Genomic DNA, 10342 nt, shown 5'->3' with positions numbered 1-10342 from the left:
TCCCCTGCCTGATATGTGAGAGCATATTAATCCACCCTCCAAGCAATGCTAATGAAACATGCTCAAGGAGATCTCACTTTAAAATGGCCAAAATGGGGTAATTTCAGGTTACCCAACCTGGCGTATTTGCATATGCAATGGGAAAGAGCCAGCTATAAAATGAAATAACCAATGGGAAGCCTATTTTAGACTTTAGAGGCTTCTAATGAAATCAGGAATACCTTACTGTCTCTTTAAAAGAAAAAAGTTGCATAAAAACATGCCATATTCAAGGGCCTCAGGTGCACCAGCAGGTGTGCGAGTAAATAAAACTAAATCTGCTGCTCCTCTCTCTTCTCTCGCTGAGCTCCCCTCCTTCGACTCCCTCCAAATTCCTCATCTAAAATTAAACGAGTGGAAATAGGTAATCTTTGGAAGTTGTAATGGCCATTCTGGGGAAGCTCTGTTTCAAATAAGTCCACTTTAAGAGTCACCCTGAAAGGAAAGGATTCAGAACCTCTCAGAGACAAAGGAATGCAGTCTTTGGTTTACATGCAGAAGCTCCTAAAAGACAAAATGATTTCAAAAACAGCTCTAAAAAGGATCCTAGCGGTGAAAAGGAAAGAATCTTCAGTAAAAATCTTCAGCCATCAGAGCAGGTCCATCCACCATGGAGTAATTTGGATCCAACTATTGTTTTGAATTTTGTACCTGAGACAAGGCTAAAATTTGAAGATCACTGTTTGTGTCTATCTGTATGTCAGTCTTTCTCTATGTATTTGTCTGCCACCAGAGGATAGAATTTCTAAAGGACCTCTATTTAATTGGCGTAAGATCAGCACTTCTATATATTATTTCTAAATGTAATAGAAACTAGCCCAAATGCCTTTCAAGTGAACATGATGTAAAATGATCTTTAGTAATAAAAGCTTGTTGAAGTTTGTTGGTTTGATTTAAATAGACATGCCCTCATACTTATCAGCATTGGATATGATACAAGCCTGTTATGTCTGTTACAAAATTTGTCAGCAATAATAACAACTTAGAATAATAGCTGATTTTGTTTGGTGTCTCATGAAGTCTTTGTAGGCAATCTAAATATAATTGCTGGACACAAGTAAGCTGAATAGATATAAAACGGGTGAAAAGTTTTGGGGGAATTTTTGCACAATAATTATGTGTTATGATGTACGTACTTAAAAGAACTTAAGATGGTGGCTAAGTGCTTTAGTGTCACAGAATGTACTTACGAGGAATCTGAACATAATTGTCGGAAACGAATGATTTATATAAATAAAAATGGGTGACAGTTTTTGGGTGCGATAATTATGTTTTATGGTATGTGTCCTAAAAAATAGCTTCTAAAATCTTTGTGGTGACTTAAAACCTTCGAGTTTTGCTAAGTTCAATTAAATGATGACATTTCATTGATTATCTGTATCATTTTCTACATAGGACAAAATATGAGAATTAATTACTAAACAAAGATTTATCTATCTTTGGCTTCTTGTTTCAGAGAAACTGAAAAATGCTTGTGTTTGTGGATAAACATGTTTTGTGCATGCCAAGGAATTTTCTGTGAGACAGTGTATATTTCTAGACAGTCTGTATACAAGGAAGGTAAAATGTATGTTTTCAGTAAAGAAGGTATAAGGAATGGAAATATTTTTGTTTGCTTTGTTAAGAAAGATAAATTTATTGTAAAGTACTAAGAAAGTAAAGAAAAAAAGAACGAAAAAAGAAAGTAAAAGGCAGGGGGCAGATTCTGAATGTACAAAAGCAAGTGACAGAAGGTTCTGGAAATAAAACCTTGAGGAAAGAGTTTTGTGCATGGCCAAGTTGGCTGAGATTAAAATGAATTCAATTAAATGAAAGTGTTTCAATATCAAATGCAAGCTGGTACACACTTACGATTTGGCTTTCCCTTTCTTAAAGGGATAATTGTCTAAACTTTTGGTCTGCTCTTGATAAAGAGATTATAAAAGTGTTTTCTTTATTTTTAAGTGAGTCTACCTAAAAGACAGAAAATGTATGCTTTGTCAAAATAATTTCCTATGTTCAAAAAGACTGAGGTCTCTCTATTAAGATTTCTTAAAACTGTTTGACTCTCTCTGTCTTTGACGTCTTCTGTTGTCACCTTGATAGAATAGATAACTAAGCATTGTTTCCTATTTCACCAAGTGTTTTCAAACCTTTTGATATTTCTGTCAAATTGCCCTCCCAAAGTCAAGTTTTTCTTTTCTCTTAAAAGTCACTTTGAAAATTTCCAGTCGGCCCTGGGACTTCTCAAACAATTCGATCTCTCTTTTTATAGAGAGGGAAATATTTAACTAATGAGAATTATTTGGTATGTTACATTACATGCTGGGGCTGGCTCCGTGGCTGAGTGGTCAAGTTCACATGTTCTGCTTCAGCGGCTGGGGTTCGCTGGTTTGGATCCTGGGTGAGGACATATGCACCGCTCACCAAGACATGCTGTGGTGGCATCTCACATGTAAGAACTAGAGTGACTTACACCCAGGATATATGACTGTGTACTGGGGCTTTGGGGAGAAAAAAAAAGAAAAAATATTGACAACAAATGTTAGCCAGAGCCAATCTAAAAAAAAAAAGTTACATAGGAAGCATCGTCAAATAAGTGATGACAGGCCTTCTTATGTTATATTTGGTCGGTAATTGTTATTAATATAAACGTCTTAAAAGTTATGTAGCATTCCTAAAATTCTGATCTGTCTTGGTTGTCAGTCACAATTCTAGTTATTATCTCAAAGTGTTATATCTTACATAAACAGCCATGTTTCTCTCTCAATTGCCATTTTTGAGTGTTTTTTTGGAGATAGTAGGTGCTTTACTCTGCTATTTTTGCAAATATGTTTCATCTTTACAGAGAGTGATGGAAAGAACTCTGACATTTGCTCTAGAATGCAGGTTTCTGATGAACTTGCAGATTATGCAACTGAGCTAGTAAGAAATTACAGAACTCTATCAGAGAACCCGATGGCCTCATACAACTGCTAACAGAAGATCAAGATGAAAAATTGATCACACGAGCCACAATGAACTGGTGAAGATGATTATAACTTTTCTGAATTTTTGTTTGAAATATTGCTTATTTTTTACATGCTTTGTCTTTCCAGATTTAAGGAAATCTTTGTTTCTTTTCTCTTAAGCTAACTATGATTTTCAACAATTTGTAAACAGAAGTGAAAGGTTTATCTTTTTTCCCTATCTGATCCCTCTAGAATTTGAAACCTCTTGATGAGTGAGTATTCTTATTTTCATGGCAATTTAGTTATTTGCATAAGTTCAATAAGAATAGGTTCTCCCTATAGCAGGACACAATCGGAAACACTGGTTGTGTTACCAACACTTTGACTGGAATGTCATCTTTGAGGAAAACATGCATAAACTCAGATATAACCAAACACCTTTGAGGAACAAGGATTGACTTTAGAGAACAAACAAAGCCACTTGGAAATATTGGCCTGGGATCTTGCTTACAGGGTTCCCATGATCCTTACCAGGTGAGTAAAGAAAGTCTCTCACTCTGGCAGCTGCAAAGAATCTCAGGACATTTGGGGACCTGCAGAAGAGAGAAATTCACTCAAATCTGTAGGTATTGCCAGTGCAGTCTGATGACAAGTCCTTAGCTTGGCTGGCCTGGCCTCAAGAGGGCTTAAAGTTTAACATGAGACTCCTTATGAAAAGTTCCAGCAAAGCAGATTTAAAAGAGCCTATATGATCAATTGTTATTCTTGCTGTACTTATGGAAATAATTGGGTCAAGTTTATTGAAATTAGACTTATTTTGCAAACCAATGAGTCTCCAACTTGGCTATCTTTGGTGAAAATGAGGGTGATTTTACAGAAAAAATTATCTTTCAATACAAAGTATAATACACGTTTGTGGATGTTGGATTCTGGTTCTGTTAACTGACTTCAAGGTTTTTGTTTTCTGTTTGTAAGCTGGACTGGATCCTGAATGCTTCTAGTTTCCTCAAATATCTGGGACAGATCTCCAAACTAACATTTTAAAATTTTTTTCCATCCTTTTCATTTGGAATCATTGTGAACGGAAAACACCCTTTTCCCTGAAGCCCTGCAGACTGAAATGGGACAACTTGACATCAACCTAAGAGAGAACACCATGATAGCCCATGTTGACACAGTCTTCATGCCTGTTGCTGTATACGCCACTCAAAATGTTTACCCGAACACCCAAGGACATCATCAGAGACATTTCAAAGTACAAAATATGCTTAGACTCTGGCATCTAGAAATCTTCTTGACTGGCCATCCCCTGGACTCAGAAATTGGTTTATAATTTGCTCCAGCCATTAACCTTGTTTTTCTTTTTGTTTCTTTAGAAATGGTTCTTAGTAAATACTTGCTTGCACAGTATAGGCCTAACTTTGGAAGACACTTCCTATGTTTTAGAGATGATCAAAAAGGCCCTGAGGGGGTGCTGGACCAGTGGCATAGTGGTTAAGTTCACGTGCCCTACTTCGGTGGCCTGGCGTTCATGGGTGCAGATGTTGGGCACAGACCTACACACTGCTCATCAAGCCATGCTGTGGTGGTGTCCCTCAAACAAACTAGAGGAAGATTGGCACAGATGTTAGCTCAGGGACAATCTTCCTCAAGCAAAAGAAAAAGAAAGAGGAAGATTGACAACAGTTGTTAGCTGTAGGCCAATTTTCCTCACACACACACACACACCCCCCCAAAGATCCAGAGGGAACTCAAGTTAATGTGAGACACTGTGAGATGTTCCTCTGTACCATCTTTGTCATGCAGACTGGGTGCTATTGAAATCCTGTAAGCACAAACCCCCAGAAAATCAACTTCATCCCCTTTGGATGTGACCATCTGAGAAATGCCACAGGGTACATGAACCATGCCATAGAAAAACATCACAACTGGGATGACCCAAACCTTGGCTGGCTGCATATTCTAGAAACTGACCTCTCTGAATGGACAACTGAACCCCTGACAGACCACAAGTTGCTGTTCTGAGGTCAGTCTCCTAAGATAAATAATGAATGCCTCCTGGATTCTTACCTTACTTGTTCGACTATTAACCAGCACTACTCAGCTACAGCAGATTTTACCTGAGCTTCGAGGCACTAACCTCGATTGGTTTACGGGCCTCTTCTCCTGGATTCCCCAAGGATCAAGGTCCATCATGGAAATTTGGGCTGTTTATTTTGCTAATACATGTGGTCATCTACGTAATTATAAAATGTGCCAAAGCCATTGATCAGAGTACTGAACTATTAGTCACGTACACCATACTCACTCTACCCACTTGGTACCCAAAAATATTTTTAAACAAAAGTAGAACAGTTTCATTCCCCTGACCCTGATCTTTGCCGCTTTACAGCAGGTAGTGGCTAGAGTGGTTGTCACCCCCATTCCCCAAGATTAAGGGACAATCATAAGACAGTGGGGATTGAAACCAAGGATGAAAGACTTAAAAGTCTTCCCTGGGCTAGAAGAGAAAAAAATATTTGAGGTAAGCTTTGCTAACTGCAGCCGTGCATACTCAACATAATAAATGGTTGTTTCAAACTTACCAAGTGTTTCTGTCCCTGTTTAGTATGTGAGTGAGCTGTTTTTCCCAGGAAGTCAAGGTTCAGATGTCAAGATACAACCTCACAAGGCCAAACATAGAGCAAGGATAAAAACTAACCAGAAAAATCCAGACAGTCAAGGCAAAAGAGAGTTAAGACCAAACACAGCCTGAAGATGCCAGCCAGCAAGGCCACAATGCTCTCTCTTCCCGACCTAAAACTTCAGCACACGCTCCCCTCCCCTCAAAGCCCAAGAGAAAAATCCTTATCTTTGTCCCTTCAATAAGGTGGATTTGAGTTTTACCTCCCGCTTCTCGCCTGGCAGCCTTGCGATAATAAAACTCTTTCCTTGCCACAAGCCTGACATTTTGGTTAATTGACCCTCCTGTGTATTGGGAAATGGACCTGAGTTTGGGTTCTGTGACAGTTGTAGGCTTAAAGGTGAGAGATAAAATGTTAAAATATATTGTAGAAGGAAAACTTGATAATTATGCATCAGAGCAATGCTTAAAATTAAACAAAAAGCACAGAGAATAAAGGGAGGAATTGATAAGTTGGACTTTTTTAGAATTAAGAAATTCTGTACTTATTAGAAAAAGCAGCAAAAAGTCTCAGAATATTGGGAGAATATCTGAGAACATATAATTAATAAAAGGCTATTATCCCAAGATAAGTAGATTTCAAACACCTAGAAACTAAGGTTACTTAAATCAATGAATAAAAAGTAAGATAACTGTTCAGGGACTTCAGAAAATTGCCAGAAATATACAACTCATCAAATCTGACAAGATAAAAAAATATAAAATGTGACTATTTCTATATCCGTTTTAATATTGGATATGTTATTTAAAGTCTCACTAAGAAAGGCCCAAATAATTTCACTGGTGTTGTCTTCCAATCTTTTTGTGAATAAATAACACCAACGGTACAAAATCTTATAGAGATCAGAAAAAGAAAGAATTCATGTGAATGTGTTTTCCAAGTCCTGAGGAGTGGGCTTGATGCTCAAAGCTGGCAATGACATCACAGGACAGGAAAACTGCACACTAATCTCTCTAATGAATGTGCCAAGAGAGGCTCCAAACATTGGGAGACTAAACGTCCCACTTCTACATAATCCCTAGGTCAGAAAGGAGACTTCAGAGCTGATGGCACCCCCCATCTGAGTCCTGAGACATCAATGCACACACAGAGCTAACACTCACGTTGGAGGGAGGAGCATGGTGCATTCCAAGTGGATGGGCAGGTCTCACAGTCCCGCTGCTGTGGTTCCTGAGAGGTGACAATGCAGCTGGAAGTGTGGGACACAGAAACCCCACTACATCTCCATGCCTGGAACGGGAAGACACTCTGATTGGAGTCTGCTATGAACTCAATGATTGCGTGCCCTGAAATTCACATGTGGAAGACGTAATATGATGGTATTAGATGGTGGGGCCCTTGGAGGGCGTGAGATCATGAGGTGGAGCCTGCATGATGGGACCAGTGTCCTTATAGGAAGAGGAAGGAGCTGCCCTCTCTGTCTCTCTGTCCTGTGAGGACACAGTGAGAAGGCGGCCATCTGTAAAGCAGGAAGAGAGCCCTCCCCGAGCACCTGGCCATGCTGACACCCTGATCTCGGACTTCCAGCCTCCAGACCGTGAGTGTGCAATGTCTGCTGTATGATCCGCCCCACCTATGGTATTTTGTTACAACGGCCTGAGCAGACCAGGACTGAGTGTCTATGAAGTTCAATGCTGTTCAATGAGGTGAGGGAAGGACCATGTTGCTGGCCTCTCTGTGCATGAATTGTATTGGAACAGCCCTCAGGGACTTCTTTCTCAGGGATGAGATGGGATGAAAGCTATTTTTCCAAAGGGTTCTCAACCTCAATCTTAGTCCCTTGCTCATCAAGAGCAATGACATGAAACTGAGGCAGCACATCCAGCCTCGAGCTGGTCTACCCACTCCAAGGCCATTTTCCCTGTCCCTAGGAAAATGGGCCCCAGCAGCACAGGGCTGGACTCTGGGCAGAGTCAGAGAAAGGAACTGGGTGGAAAGATGAGGGAAAGACCCACACATGTGCCCGAGTGACTTTCTACATGTCTACAGGGTCGGGAAAAGTGCCTGTCCCCACCAGTCAGAGTACAAACCCTCCTAAGTCCAGGGGCTCTGGGTAGACCATGCATAAGGGTCTTTCCTTGCTGAGGAGAATAATTCACCCTAAACTAAACACTGCTCTGCTCCCACCTAACGAAACTGAAAAGCAAGACCTGAAAGATTCAAACGTTTCCAAATAGCTTAGCAGATCCAAGAAGAAAGACCAAGAGCATTTAGAGAAGTATAGAATTATCCAGTAACCAACAACACAAAATCCACAATATCTGGCATTATCATCAGCAAGCCTTAAAAAACCAGGAAGGGTCTGGCACGGTGGTTAAGTGCGCGTGTTCTGCATTGGCAGCCCGAGGTCCGCCAGTTCAGATCCCTGGTACGGACATGGCACTGCTTGGCAAGCCATGCTGTGGGAGGCATCCCACATATAAAGTAGAGGAAGATGGGCACCGATGTTAGCTCAGGGCCAGTCCTGCTGAGCAAAAAAGAGGAGGATTGGCAGATGTTAGCTCAGGGCTGAGCTTCCTCAAAAAAAAAAAAAAAAAGTAGGAAAACACACCTATAGGGAGGAGAAAACTCAATCAAAACCAACCTAGAATTAGTGCAGATATGAGAATTATCAGGTAAGGATGCTGAAAGCTATTAGAACAGTACTCTACAGGTCAAAACTTAAGAAGAAACGTGAAAGATACAAAAAAGATTCAGATTAAAATTCTACAGAGCAAAATTACAACACAAGAGATGAAAATATCCTGTAGGGAATTAATGACAGATTAGACATTGCAGAAGGAAAGAGCAGGGAAGTTGAGGAAATAACAATAGAAACCATCCAAAATAAAACACAGAGAGGTGCTTTTTGAAAAGTGAAAAGGACGTCCATGAGCTGAAGGAAACTGTTGGTCTGATGGACACATAATTGAAGTCCCTGAAAGAGACGGGACAGAAAAAGCACTTGGAGAAGTGATGGGCAAAATTTTTCCAAGTTGGGTGAAAAGTATAAATGCACAGCTCCAAGACATCAGGGAAAATTCACAATTATTTGAAAATTAAGTAGCACATATCTAAACAATATATGGGTCAAAGAAGAAGTCAATAGAGAATTTAGAAAGTATTTTGAACTGAGTGAAAATGAAACAAACAGCAATACTCGTGGGATGGCACTTAAGGAAAACAGAAATTCATAGCAGTGAATACCTCTGTGAGGAAAGGAGAAAAGTCTCAGATCTCAGACCAATGTCTACCTTAGTTTTCAACCTTCACTCAAGCAGTTCAGAAAAAGAAATAAGTACTCATGGGCTCACCATATGTTCCTGAGACAGTCCACTTAATGCCTTTTGTCCCAGAATAATTATTAATAGTCCCCAAGTCATTCCAGAGTTTCTCTGTTTGTACACCTATCACATGCTCATTCCAATTACATGTAATTTGTTGTTTTTCCTTTGCTGTGGTCTAGGTGTTTCACTATTCTGAGTCAAATACTTCCTGGGATGTGATATGGACATTCAATAATTTAGAATTTTCCAGAAAGTAGAAACATGGAGAATCCAAAAGAATCTCCAGATGACTTATTAGAATTAGTAAGTAAATTTCAGTGTCCCCAGGACAAGGTCAATATACAAAATTTAGGTATATTTTCACATACGAGCAAAAATTCTTTTAACTCTTTTCTGTCTGTTTTGTTTGTTTTTTATTATCTATATCCTATAAATCTGTGTTTTGCTTTGTTCTCCAATTTCACCTTCTTTGTGTGATATTTCCTTCTCATTTATGTTGATTCGTTTGTTTAGCGAGTCCAGATCTTAGCTCTTCCTGCTCCCTAAAAACCTTCCACAGGCAGCTCTCATATCTCTGACACGCATTCTTGGTGATTAGTGCTCGTTTCTTCACTACCGGTGTCAATTCCAAGTGAAATAACTTGTCACAAGTTCCGTCTCCTCCTTGGGAGGAATGTTACCGCTGAGACATCAGCCCTCTTTTTCACTATTTCCTAATTCATTGTTTTTGTAGCTTTTTTGTGTAGATTCTGGCCAGGCTGCTTTGGGTTTATTTATCTTTGGAAGAAGTGAGCTTTTCCTGGAACTGGAGATTCATGGCTGGCGTTGAAGACACAGGTTAGGTGTCTGGGCCACATTTCAGACAACCATCAGAGATCAGAGATGAAAGTGGACACCAACCCAAATATCAAACACCCCATTTGCAGTAGATTTTCTAAGAGATGATGTTATGGACAGAACTGTGTCCCCCTCAAATATATATTCATATATGAATATGCATATATTGAAGTCCTAAACCCACGATTTGATTATATTTGAAGACCAGACTTTTAGAGAGGTCATTCGGGTTAAACGAAATCGTAAGGGTGGGTCCTAATCCAATATGACCGGAGTCCTTATAAGAAAAGGGGATTAGACACAGACGCGCGCAGAGGGGACGACCGTGTGGGGACACAGGCAGAAGATGGCTATGTACACGCCAACGAGAGAGGCCTCCGAAGGAAGCAACCTTGCTGACACCTTGATCTCGGACTTCCAGCCTCCAGAACTGTGAGAGAGTAATTTCTGTTAAGCCACCAGTCTGTGGGATTTTATCATGGCAGTCCTGTCAGACAGACGCACAGGGTCATTACGCTGAGCTCCGTAGGAAGAAGACTGACTTCTGAGATTGTGCCTGTGACGTGTGTGCCAGCCTTTGATGGTC

This window comes from Equus caballus, chromosome 12 (assembly GCF_041296265.1).
Source record: "Equus caballus isolate H_3958 breed thoroughbred chromosome 12, TB-T2T, whole genome shotgun sequence".
Taxonomy (NCBI): Eukaryota; Metazoa; Chordata; class Mammalia; order Perissodactyla; family Equidae; genus Equus; species Equus caballus.
This window is presented reverse-complemented; position numbering follows the sequence as displayed.